This window comes from Acinonyx jubatus, chromosome C1 (genome assembly GCF_027475565.1).
Source record: "Acinonyx jubatus isolate Ajub_Pintada_27869175 chromosome C1, VMU_Ajub_asm_v1.0, whole genome shotgun sequence".
NCBI classification, from domain to species: domain Eukaryota; kingdom Metazoa; phylum Chordata; class Mammalia; order Carnivora; family Felidae; genus Acinonyx; species Acinonyx jubatus.
Window position 1 is genome coordinate 147,037,056 of NC_069381.1, and position 13,932 is coordinate 147,050,987.

General features: G+C 38.9%; 1 pseudogene; it reads right to left on the reverse strand.

The window, feature by feature from the left end:
* Positions 1-12,875: 12,875 nt before the first annotated feature.
* LOC106984857 (40S ribosomal protein S23-like) lies at positions 12,876-13,313 on the reverse strand (annotated as a pseudogene).
* Positions 13,314-13,932: the final 619 nt, after the last annotated feature.

A 13,932-nucleotide genomic window follows, 5' to 3' on the forward strand; every position in this document is an offset into this window, starting at 1 on the left:
CTTATTTTACAAATGTGGAAACTGAGACAACATAGACAAGATTGATAACTAGGCCAAGGTCAATAGCCATAAATGAGGATACCAAGATGGAAATCTAACTATAGAACTTGCATGATATATGAGAGTATTCATATTATTTTATTCTTAGTTACAATTAGGAAGTGGGAACATGAGCTTTTGGTATCTCCAAAGTGAAGTTTTTAATTATAAAATGCATCATACCTGAAAAAGAGTAGCTAGGATTGTGGGCTTCCTACTGATCATGTCCACCTTATTCTCAGACAGAGGTAACACCTCTTTGGAGTCGTTTCTCATTCCTTTCTTTACAGCTTCCTTATATATAGTTCATGCCTTAAACAGACTATATAACTGTGCATGTTTTAGGATTTTATGTAAGTAGATTCAGTTCAAGGTTTTTTGGGCACTTATCTTTTTTGCTCAAAATTATGCCTCTGATAGGGGCACCTGGGTGCCATTTAGGCAACCAAGTCTTGATTTTGGCTAAGGTCATGATCTCATGGTTTGTGAGATCAAGTGGAGCCTGCTTGGGATTCTCTCTCTTCTCTTCCTCCTCCCCCTCCCCCTGTTTGCCCCTCCTCAAAATAAATAAAAAAGATTATGCCTGTGATATTCATCTGTATTGATGTGTGTAGCTATATTCATTTTATGCAATATTCCATTATAAGAATAAAACATACTTTATCCATTCTCTTGCTGGTGGACATTGGAGTAAGTTCCAGCTGGGTAATTTGCTGCATTTAGCGATGCTTCTGTGAACATTGTTGTACATGTCTCCTGGTGCACATGGCTAGGTTTTTCTGAGAGTGCATTCTTAGAAGTGGCATTCCTGGAACACAGGGTATGTTCAGCATCAACATTATTAGACAATGCCTGTATGCTTTCCAGTTTGCACTCCCAGGTTTGCATTCCTGCTGCTGAACATCTTCAACACTTGGCATATTAACATTTTTGGTGGGTTAAAGTTATGGGTGGGTTAAAGTTGCATTTTTCTGATTACTAATGCAGTTGAACATATTTTCCTGTGTTTATTGGTTATTTGTATTTCCTTTTCCTGTTCGTGTATAGCCTGTTTATTTGCCTGTTTTCTCTTAGATCCATTCCCTGCACTCCCCTGCTTTGAATCTCCAGGGCCTAGTCTGCATTCTCAGGCTCCCTTTGCCTCTGGTTAGGTTCAGCCAATGGGAGTAACTGGGAGTAGGACATGGAAGTTTGGGTGGGGAGAATCCAAGATTTTTCTCTCCTCTCTGCTTTGGGAGCATGCCAAGCAGTGGCTATGTCTCTTCTGTGGTTTCAGTTCCTGTCTGGAAGCCCCATTCTTTGTGGTCCAATTCCTACCAGGCAACTGTGCTGTGATTCCAGCATAGTTGAGTGGTTCTTTCTCCAAGGGTCTAGCTCCCACAGGGTGGCCTGGGCTCTTATTCAGATAACACTGTCCTTCTCTGCTCCTCAGGTCCCAGGGGTAGTAGTAGCTTCTTGTAATTGCTACTTTCTGGGTAGCCTCATTGGCACTTATTTTTAGGTCTTTCAGCATCTCTGTAACTAGTTATTTCCCTATATTAAATTTCTTCTATTGATTTTTTTTCTTCTATTTCTATTTCTATTTCTATTGATTTTTTCTGCTATGGATTTTGTTCTCCTTACTGGGCCTGGGTGATACTGATTCCACATGTGAAAGAACTGTACCTGAGACAACATTCAAAACAGAGTGAGATGTGAACAAAAAAACACTACAAATGGAGCATATTCAACTGCATGAGGAGTTGCGACATAAAGAAAGCCAGTGTGGGATGCATTTAAACTGCAGTTTTGATGATGCCCACAGATGGTTCCCGGTGTAGTAAGGAGGACTCAGGAGGCCCAAGTGAGGGCTTGGTCTAAGAATAAATTTTAAACAATTCCCATGACACTGTGATAATAAAGATCTGCATTTATTTCTGGTTATAACTAAACTCGTGAGGTCTATATAATCATGGACATAGATCTCAAAGGGCCAATATAAGGTTGTAATTCATCCACTTAAAAAACAAAAAACAAAATTAAACAACTCCTCTTGTTAAAATAAACTGAATTTACCCCACAGACTTCTTTTTTTAGGTTTATTTATTTATTTTGAGAGAGAGAGAGAGAGAGAGAGAGAGAGATCATGCATGAGTGTGAGCAGGGGAGGGGCAGAGAGAGAGAGGGAGAGAGAGAATCCCAAGCAGGCTCCACCCTGTCAGCACAGAGCCTGACAACGGGACTCCATCCCACGAACCATGAGATCATGCCGTGAGCTGAAATCAAGAGTTGTATGCTTAAACTACTGAGCCACCCAGGCACTCCCCCCACCAGGCTTTAAACTGTAGAATTCTCAGATAAGGAAATGTTCTATCAGTATGTCTACAGAACATTGACATATGGGACTGGAAAGGAGCCAGAGTGGCTGACTCATTCACTTACTCAGCTTAGCCTCATTCACAGACACCAAGAAACTATGGAATTATGAGTTCACAGAGAAGTTTGGAGTCCATCATCTTCCCTCTCACATTTTGGATGAGGAAACTGGAGCTCAGAGGGTTCAGTGACCTTTGTGGATATAAAAAGCATAAGTGAAGTTCAATGTGGACCCTTGAGATTCATGGGAAGACTCCCAAAACATCAGTGAGAACACCTTAGGGCTGGCTACCTGCCTCTGATAGAAGGCGGGGGTGGTTGTGGCGAAATTTAGGTGCTAGGTGATGATGAAAAAGTGGGTGATAGGTTAAGACGATGCTGGTGTTGGTAAGACTTGTGTAGTTGGTGGTTGCAAAGATCAGTAATGTGTTCTGAGCAGGAGTGTAACACCTCAAGCATGGTGGGAATTCTCTAGGAATCATTTTTGTCAATGGTGCATTCTTTGGAAAATAAGGAAATAATTTTAATGGTACAGATGACTTTATGGATGTGGGAAATGTGATGAAGGATTTGGTTTTTATATCGGCATGCATTCACTATGTTTTGTCAAAGAGGCAAGAATTAGGGTGATATGTTTGCTTTTTACTTATGTTGATTGGAAGTTCTTTCCTCAGAATAACTAAATCCGTTGCCAAAATCTGTTCCAAGAAAACAATAGTTCAAATGATAAATAATCAAACCCCAGGAGTCCTTGCTCCTTGGGGAAACTGGTCAGGTTTACACTTTAGAACAATTATTTTCCTGACTTTAGCAGAAGGTAGTGAATGTCAAGTTTTGGAAGAGTGTGATGTAAGTCTCCATCAAAGCTGACTCATAACTCAGGACCACCTAACTTGTTAGTTAAGGGTAAGGTTAAGATATCTACCTTAGTTAAGCTAAGAATGATGGCTGATTGACTTTTAGAAACATTTTTGAAGTGTAATGGTGAGAATCCTAAAAAAAATTTTAGGTACTGAGAGATATGACGCTATTTTTAGTACTGAGAGGTAGTACTCTACCATCTGTTCACCTTTTGTCAACTCACCATGTCAATATCCCCATGATGCAGATGGTTTAAACTTTTACTTTTTAGGACCCAGTTCCATGTCCTTGTAGACTTCTTCCAGGGAGCAAAATGTGCCTCTTTGCTGGTAGGCAAACCTAATGCTCCCTAATGTGAGTCTACCATGTCTCTGTATTTCCTGTTACTCACCTTTATCTCAGTTTTGGAGGAAAAGTGAGCACCCCCCCCCAACTTTTCTTAAGTTTATTTATTTTGAGAGGGGCGAGGGGAGAGAGACAGAGAAAGAGACAGAGACAGGGAAGATCCCAAGCAGGCTCCATGCTGTCAGCACAGAGCCCCACATGGGGCTCCATCCCACAGACCATGAAATTATGACCTGAGCCAAAATCAAGACTCAGACACATAACTGACTGAGCCACCCAGGTGCCCCAGACCTCCTTTTCTTAACATAAATTCTTCTGTGTTCCTGACCATAATCTTCCCGTCCTTGGCATTTTTAGTCTCTCCCTCTCCATGAATCAGAGTAAGAGAGACTCTGAGCATGTTTGAATTTTTTGTTTTTATTTTTTTACTATAGAATATAAAAACTGCACCCAGAGTAGGGAACATAGTATAATGAATTTATAGGTCACATCACCTTCTTCAACAGTTACCAATACAGGGTCAGTCTTGTGTCATCTCTATTTTGACCCACTCTCTACTCCTTTCAGACTATTTTGAAGCAAATATCAGAACATCAAATATTTCATCTGTAAATATGTCAATATGCATCTCTAAAAGATAAGATCTTATAAAAGACATAACCGCAACACATTATCTCACCTAAAAACACTGACAATAATTTCTTAATACTGTTAAATATCCAATCGGTGTTCACATTTCCCCAGTTATCTTATAAATTTTGTTTTGTTTTATTTTTACCGTGTGTTTGAGTCAGAATCTAAATACGGTTTTTACATTGACACAGGTTGAGATTTCTCTTAAGTATCTTTTAATCTCCAGGCACCCTGTCTTTTCGTTCTTTTTCCCCTTGTAATTGTGTGAGAAAAAACTGGCTCGTTTGTAGAATTTCTCAGTCTGAATTTTGATTATTGCATCACTATTGTGTTCACATGTTCCATTATCCCTTGTAGCTCTTATAAATTAATAGTAGGCTTTATGAGACTCAGATTCAATTTATTCTTGATGGTACTATTTCATATGTGCTGTGCTTTTCTGTCTGGAGGCCCATAATGTGATATTTTTTTCTCATTGTTTGGTGATGTTATCAGCCATTGCTGATCATTCCTGGGATCACTAAGCATTAGAAAATAAAGCTATTCTAATTCTATCATTTTTTCTTCATTTATTAGTTGGTTGCTTCTTTAAAGAGAAACTTTTCCTTATCAACTAGCTGGTTACCCAGAACTACAGATCATGTAAGAAACTTGATTCTTCCTTTATTGATCAGTTTTGAAAGTATAAGGAGGTGGTTCATAACATCCTCTGAAGGTGACTAATGAGATTTTAATTTTTAATTATGGTTTATTAATATTTGGTGCTTTTCAATCCCTTTCATTTATTATATATATTGATGCTCCACTTTGGCCAGGGGAGACATGACCATAGAAGTCTTCACAGTTTCCTTGTGATCTGGAATGACAAGATGTTTCAGTCTCCACATGTACATTTTCTGTTCCAGACCTGGAATCAGCCACTTCTCTAAATATGTTTGCTTCTTTTTAGTAGGAAATGGTGGAGACCACAACTGGGTACTAGGAGTACTCTTCTTGATAGGTTGGCCCTTATTTCCATCAGGGGTTTTGAAATCAGACATGTGGGTTTGAGTCCTTACCCCACCTCTTGCTAGCTGGGTTCTTAGGCAAGACACTTAATTTGAGTCTCAGCTTTCTCACTGAAAAAAGAATAAATAACAACATTTAGTCTTAAGATTACTGTAAGCCTTAAATTCCCTAGCACAAAATGAGCAACCAATAGATAGCAACTATTGATATTTAATGTTTTCTTTAACACATGTAGGCATGTTATCATGTGGAGGGGTCTCAATAATCTGATCCAAGTCATTCCGAACATTACCTATTTGACCTTATCATCCATTAGTTAATGTATGGGTCCAAATAAAAATTTGAATATGGAGTATTGTTCATGTTGTTCCTCCAACCATGACTGACTTTTCTCTTCCATGCAGATTTTAACTCTTCAAAGCCTATCCTCTTTCACCTCCTATAGTAGTACCTTTTATCTTTGGTATTTGGTCATATGTTGTGTATTATTTCAATAATTTTTCCACATATGTATGTTTTTGTCCCCCAGGAATACTGTCATATTGTTGATAGTAGAGATATCTTATATATATATTTTTTTTTATTTTGAACTACAATGTATATGAAAAAAGCTTATAAAGCATAAATGTGTAGTAAAAAAATTTAAAAGTGAGTATCTATGTAACCACCTCCTAAGCAGAAAATATATAACATTTCCAGTACTCCAAAAGCCCCGACTGTGACCCTTTTTTATCACACATCCCTTCATCCTCTCTAAACACAGCCACTGTTTGCACTTTTATGGTTATAATGTCCTTGCTTTACGTACAGTTGGACCTCCAACAAGTAGACCCCTTAATGTTGCCTGTTTTTGAACAACATACAGATGGATTCATGATCTGTGTATTCTTTTGTATCTGAGTTCTTTGGCTCGATGTTATACTTTTAAGATTTATTCACATTGTTGTGCATGCCTGTGTTTTTTCATTTTCGTTGCTATATATATCTTATTGTATGAACACACCGCACACCACAATTTATCCATTTGATCATGTTTACAGTTTTTGACAAATACAAATAAGGCACTTTGATCACTGAACAAATATTCTGATGTACAAATGCATGCATTTGAGTATACTCTAAGAATTAGAATTGCTTGGTCACAGAGAATGCATATATCAAATTAAAAAAAATTTTAATGTTTATTATTTATTTTTGAGAGAGAGAGAAAGACAGAGTGGCCAGCAGGGAAGGGGCAGAGAGAGAGGGAGACACAGAATCTGAAGCAGGCTCCAGGCCCCGAGCTGTCAGCACAGAGCCCAATATGGGACTTGAACTCATGAACTGTGAGATCATGACCCAAACGAAGGTCAGACGCTCAACTACCTGAACCACCTAGGCACCCCTGCATCAAATATTAACAGATAATGGTATACTATTTTCCAAGGTTGTTTTGCCAATTTACTGCATAAGAAAAAGATCCAATTGGGCTTTCTGCTTCTCTTCTTTTTTTTATATAAAAAAAAAACAACTTTTTTAAAAAACATTTATTTATTTTTGAGAGACAGAGAATGAGCAGAAGAGGGGCAGACACAGAATCCGAAACAGGCTCCAGGTTCTGAGAGTCAGCACAGAGCCTGACACGGGGCTCAAACCCATGAACTGTGAGATCATGACCTGAGCCAAAGTCAGACACTTAACCAGACTGAGCCTCCCAGGCTCCCCTTTGCTTCTCTTCTTTTTTTTTTTTTTTAATTTTTTTTTTAATGTTTGTTTGTTTCTGAGACAGAGAGAGAGCATGAGTGGGGGAGGGTCAGAGAGAGAGGGAGACACAGAATCTGAAGCAGGCTCCAGGCTCTAAGCTGTCAGCAGAGAGCCTGATGCAGGGCTTGAACTCACAGACCATGAGATCATGACCTGAGCTGAAGTCGGAGGCTCAACTGACTGAGCCGCCCAGGTGTCCCCCTTTGCTTCTCTTCTTAAAGACAGTTGAGTAGGAAGCTCTGAAAGAGAAAGATGCTAAGACTTGCAGGGGTTACTTTAACCTGTAGTAGTGAAAAATGGGAATCACAACAAAAAGTCCTTGGAGCTTCCTATTCCCTGCCTCTTCTTTTGGAAATTGTATTGTTCTCTGAAGTATAGTTCAAACAGTTTCTTCCTTGAAGCCAACCCCAATCCCTCACTTTGAATGAGAGTGCTTGATAGGTTTTCCTTTGTATTATAATTATGTTCATGCCATCATCCCCTCCCCCCCCCCCCCCCCCCCCAGCAGGTACCAAGTCTTAATGGTTTGCATTCCCTACTCTCTGGTACAATTCCTTTTAAGGCAAAGAAAAGAATCCTGTCAGGCAACAATGGATGACAATTCAAGAATAAAACTTAAAACCTTCATTTGTTTAATAAAGGACACTGAGGCTCCCCCCCCCCTTTTATGGATAGAGTGTGGACCCCTGTGTTTTGTGAGGTTACCACAAAAAAGTTTGGGTAGAATGTTTATGGCTATTTCTATTTCCAGTTCCTTTGAAGGTGCCTTATATGTTCTGTGATTTCATTCATTGTATGGCTGTTTTGTAGTGTTACTGTTATATTGTGACATCTGTGTGAGTCAAGTAGTTATTGAGTCTAAGGGATGTTTTAGTGTTTTATTATTCTTACAGTAAAATAATATAGTCTGTAAATTATCTAACAAGTTGCTGTATGCAATTTACAAGGTGATAGATACCTAACAATTCAAAAATTAAAAAACAATATAACCATAAATAAAGGTGTATCTTTCCTACCTTGTAAATAGCTGTAATCAGTTTTTGCCTCATGGGCATTCAGACTTCCCTTGTGAGTTAATAGAAAACTAAGGAAATACTCGTAAGGTTCTTAAATGTGGTTCAACCTCACATTGCTCTTAGTGGAAAGAGTTGATTTCTGGGGCCTTTGGTGTGTGTGTGTATGTGTGTGTGTGTGCATGTGTATCTGTGGGTTTATTTTCCCTATTGATACTGTACTCCCAAGTTTGTTTCTTATATCTTTACTTTACATATTTTAAGATATTGCTTTATGATTGAAAATGACACATCATCATTTCCACATTGGGTGTATAGAGTACTTTGAGTTCTTTGATTTGACGTACACAGTTTGCTACTGTTGCCTTCACTTGTTATCACCTTGTCATATTTATGCCTAGCAGGCATTACCCAAATGAATATGAGTGTACTCTCAGGAGAGATCTCTGGCTTTGCTTCTACTTCTCACACTCACAGAGGCTGCCATGGCTCATGGCCAAAGCCCCTGTTAAAGGGTAAGCACAGGTTATGATCCTCTGTTCATATGACCCTGTAACTCTGATCATAGCTGATTAGATCAAGGATGAGCTCTTGCCTCAAAGACAGCCAATCTTTAGGTGGCTTAGCAGAATATGAAATGGCCTTTTCTGAGTTGGGTTCTCCAGAAGCAGATCTTGGGATGATTTGATTTTTCTGGCAAAAAGAATCCAGAAATAAATCTAGAATTTGTCTTGCTGTCACAGGACTCTTGAGATATGAAGTGTTCCCGAGAAAAAGTAGAGTTGTGGGGACATGGGGCAGGGAAGGGAAAGTAAGACAGGCAGAGGTGGGATGTCAAACAAAACCCCACAGAAGATAACTGTCACAATTCTGTAGAGAGGATTGAAGAGAGGTGGTCACCTCACAGGCAATCCTAGCAGTGGTGAGGGAGCTGGGATGTTTATACTCCCATACTCATCAGTCATTGATTAAGGGCCGAGCCTGGGTATGTAAGTTTCCAGGCACTATATGCTCTTTGTGCATGCAGAAGAAACTGGCCTCATGCAATCTGAGGGCAGCCTGTTGATTGTGAGATGCAGTTGCTGGTTGTTGAGAGTGAAAGCCCTCCAAGACTGAAGTACACTTACATAACACAGCATTGGAGGGGATCTGCATAGAGCCCTGTCAGTGGGCCTGATGTGAGAGGTTGCTCAACAGGGATTATGGTGATTCGTGGAGCTAATTAGATCCTCTCTCTTAGGGATCTGGAAATGACATATACAAAGAGTTAGTAAGAATTCAACAGGGTGCAGTATCCAGGAGCAAGACGAAGCAGGAGAGTCGAAAAGAACAGACGCAAAAATTTACAGAACTCATCCTTCTGTGATTTTCAGTTTGGGTTGTAGGTGTCTCCGATGAATTAGTCTGGAAACTAAAGATGTGTTTGTAACAATTCTCTACCTCACTGGCTTCATGGTGATCAGTAGGTAGTTGTTATAAACTGTGATTTGGCACCAATCCTTGGGCTACAAATACCTTAGCCTCTCACCTCACACCCAGTCCCAAATTCCACCATTTATTATTGCATTCGAACTCAGCACATTGGAGTTGTTAACATGAAAATGTTTTCTGGAAATAACCCATATCAGTTAAAGAATTGCAAAACTGTAGTTCCATAGAAAAACTATTTCTTACAATCTAGGATAACTCTCAAATCTGTCTTAGTAGTGTGACTTGCAGGAGAGAGAACTTAAGCCAGATAAATAATAAATTAGCACAAGAACTGCCCACTTAGTGGTATTGAGGTGGGCATTTTTTTCTTCCCAGACTTGGCAGCTTCATTTCTGTATCTGACATTTTAAGGACACATAGAAGTAATACTAGTACCAACTATTTCTGTACTTGATGGTTAGGTATAAATGAAATCAGGGAATGGGAAAACGATTTACAATGTCAGTATAACATATGAACACAAAAATAAAAACTAAAACAAAGCAGCTAAATTTGAAGGTCTGTATACATGGAGTTGAATTTAGAATGCCAGGCAACCTATGTCTCCTCCAACCAAATAGCTATACTCATGCCATTGCACACTCTTTACCTGCACCAAGGTATCAACTTCCGGTTGTAACAATATCTGGGAACTCTTAGGAGTAATGGTGATATGACTACATTAATTTTTTTTAAAGCAATAATATTAATTCACATGTATTAAGCACTTACCTTGTGTCTTACTTTTCTTATGGGGCTAGTAATAATACCTACTTCATAAAGGTATAGTGAGAATTAAATGAGGGAAGCATTGAGATTAGCACTGGAAGCCGTACTACTGTGCAATAACTGATATTTATTATGATTATGGTTATTGGGTACTAAAGTCAGTATTGAAGATATAAAAAAATGGACAAGATATGGTACTTTTCTTCAAGGAGCTCTGAGCCTAATGGAAAATGAGACATGTAAAGAAGCGTTTATGATTTGATCAAGATAGAGACATGTTAATGCCGGGGTCCTGGCTTTAAAGAGGGAGCAGTTAATTTTGCATGGGTAGGTAATGAAGATTTTCCAGAGTTAGGAGGCCATGGCATAGTATTTGATACTGGGCACTGATAGAAGCTGTCATAAGAGAATGGGCTGAAGACCTTCCAGTAGTGAGACACAGTACAGTACATTTGGGAACTAGAGTGGATACCCAGGAGTAGAGCAAGGTCTGTCTGCAAAAGCAGCCAAAGGTGATACTGGATGGTAAGGCGGAACCATATCAAAAAAAAAAAAAAAAAGGTGTTCTGTGTAACATTCAGGAGCTTGGACTTTATCCTCTGTGCACTGCAGACCACTGAAAGGGTTTGGCCAAAAGCAACATCAAAAGAGATAAAATCAGGTTTACATTTTGAAAAGATGGTAAGATGACTCTGGCAGCTGTGGACAAATGCCAAGTTGGTAAGACTGGACAAGCTGTTAGGAAAGTCTAGGCAAGAGACAGGAGAGTGTTAACTAGGACAATAATGATGGGGACAAAGGAGATAAGAGATAAGGCAGCTCATACAGGGAGACAGAATATAATAAGCTGCTATTGAATGGGTTAGAGATATAATTGTTATTTGTGGTACAGTTAGACCCTCCCAATTACTCTAAAGAAACTTCTCACTTAATGCCTGTCGTTCCATGTACAATTGCGATTCTTTGCATTTCTCTTCAAACTGTATACTGTTGTATAGGGTTTTGTACTTTCCAACCAAACTTGGCTCCACTTAAATTGTAAATGTTTGCATTTACAGAGAATAAAGTCAGCGATAAAGCTGCGATGGTCCTTGTAACTTAACTTGTGTTTGCTGCAGCTCCTTGCCCCTGAAAGGTGTCAGAATGAAGAATTTATGAATATAGTCAACGTAAAAATGGGAAATTCTAAAGGTATAAAGAAAAAAATGGGATAGGAATGGTAGTATGTAAGGATTATATTGATATATGTTAGTGAATTGCTCTAATAGAATCAGTAGTATTTGGAAAGCTGTCAATGTCATCTCATATTTAAACTATTAAGTGCATATTTAAGCTGTGCAAATCACTTGCATTCATTTCATGGCTAATCAATCCAGTCTGAAATTGTTTGCCAAATGGTAATGGGATTTTCTCTAACAGCTAGATACTTAAGTCACTAGACACCAAATTATGGGATAAAAAAAATCAATTCCACATCCCAGATAATTATTGGCTTAAAACAATACTGTGTTGAGTCCTGGCGCATACCCTCCAACAGCAGATGTCTTTGTTTTGGACAATTTTGATGATCTCAGTAACTCTAGCATGATAAACTAGTGATGCAAATTATTTTTTCATTTTAATTTTACATTGTAGATGGAGCTATTGACTTTTAATGCAGCATATTTTCTGTTGCAGCCAGAGCCTAAATTAGAGTAGTAACCGTGGAGAAAGAGAGCAGGTGACATATTCTTGAGCTATTTGGAAATGGGAGTTGAAAGAATAAATTCCAGGCTTCTGAAGTGGGTGACTGGAAAAAGATGTTGCCACGTGCTGTGATAAGGAAGACAGGAGGAGGGGGCAGATTTAAGGAGTAGACAAATATCTTTTTAGATTTGATGGATTTGAGATCCATGGTATGGACTTAGAGAAATTTACTAATCCTTTAAGTCTGGAACTCAGGACGGATCTATGTTGGAACCAGAGGTTTGAGAGTCTTCAGTGTACAGGGAGTAGATAAAATTAGAGGAATGGCTTAACAATGAACAACTGTAGGGAATACTAACATGGAAGGAGGAGTACAGGGCAAGAGGAGAGAGAGGAGGCGTGAAGGCAGTCAAGAAGAAAAAGTAGAGGAGGGAAACAATGAGAAAATATTACTTACAGGGAGATGGTTTAAGTCAGTGGTTTCCAAACCTTTTTTTTTAAAGTTTATTTATTTATTTTGAGAGAGAGAGAGAGAGAGAGAGAGAGAGAGAGAGAGAGAGAGAGAGAAGGAGTGTAGGAGGGGCAGAGAGAGAGAGAGAGAGAGAGAGAGTCCCAAGCAGGTCCATGCTGTGAGCTCAGAGTCTGATACGGGATTCAAACTCACAAACCCTGAGACCATGACCTGAACTGAAATCAAGAGTCAGATGCTTGACCAACTAAGCCACCCAGGAGCCCCAGTTCCCAAACCTTTTAAATTGTGTATTCAATCAGTAATTTTTTGAATGATTCCCATATATGTATATTTACTTATGGATTATTACGTGTAATATTTTAACTCATGTAATAACTATTAGTAAAACTTAATTTCTTAAAGTTTTACTTAGCAGAAGATGCATATTTTCTCTTTTTGCCTTTTAAAAATGCATTTTATTTTATTATTATGGTTTTTTGGCATATGAAAACTTATTTTTGTCATATTTGTCACCATCAAACTTACGTACTTTGTTTTTCCCTCTTGCCTTAGTACAAGGCCCAAAGAGAGACACTGGTTACTTTGACAACCTTAAAGCAAGCTCCAGGAATGTTACTCATAGCATGACCTTTGTGACCAAATCCAGCAACTGGAACCTCATGATTTTCCTCAGTAAAATTCAAGCAGCCATCACTGGGTACAAAGGCTGTGATTTTTTCCCTTTTTGATCAGCTGGACTCTGACACACTTCCTGATGTGGCAGAATTTGGCTGTTTGGCTTCAACCTCTGTTATTTCCAGCACAATTCCCTTTGCATGGGAAGCGCCTCCAAAAGGGCTGGCCTTCAGGGCTGTGCTGAAATGGGCTTTCTTACAGTGTTTGTCATGCCACTTCTGATCTTGTCGGTGGCTGTGGAGCTTCCTGGCAGTATGAAGACCGCGACACTTGCCCATACTGCTGGCACCGTGAGCCTGAGCGAAAGTTATTCTTTTTTTAAGAAATCTGCACCCAATGTGGGGCTCAGACTCACAACCCTGAAATCAAGAGTTGCAAGCTCCACCGACTGAGCCAGTCAGGTGCCCTTTTGTTTCGACTTTTAAAAACCTATTATGGAAAAATTTAAACATACTCAAAAATAGAAAGAATAGGATAATGAACCTGCACATAGCTATCATCTAGTTTCCACAATTATCAACATAATATTGACATTTCATTTTATTTTGTCTTCTTAAGTTTTTATTTTAATTCCAATCAGTTAACATATATTTGTTTCAAGTGTACCATATAGTGTTTCAACACTTCTGGTGCTCAAAATGACAAGTGCACTTCCTAATACCCATCACCTATTTAATCCAACCCCCACCTACCTCCCCTCTGGCAACCACTAGTTTGTTCTCAATAATGAAGTCTTTTTCTTGATTTGTCTCTCTCTGTCTCTCTGTCTCTCTCTCTTTTTTTCCCTTTGCTCATTTGTTTTGTTTCTTAAATGCCACATATGCATGAGATCATAAGGTATTTGTCTTTCTCTGATTGACTTATTTCACTTAGCATTATATTCTCTAGCTCCATCTATGTTGT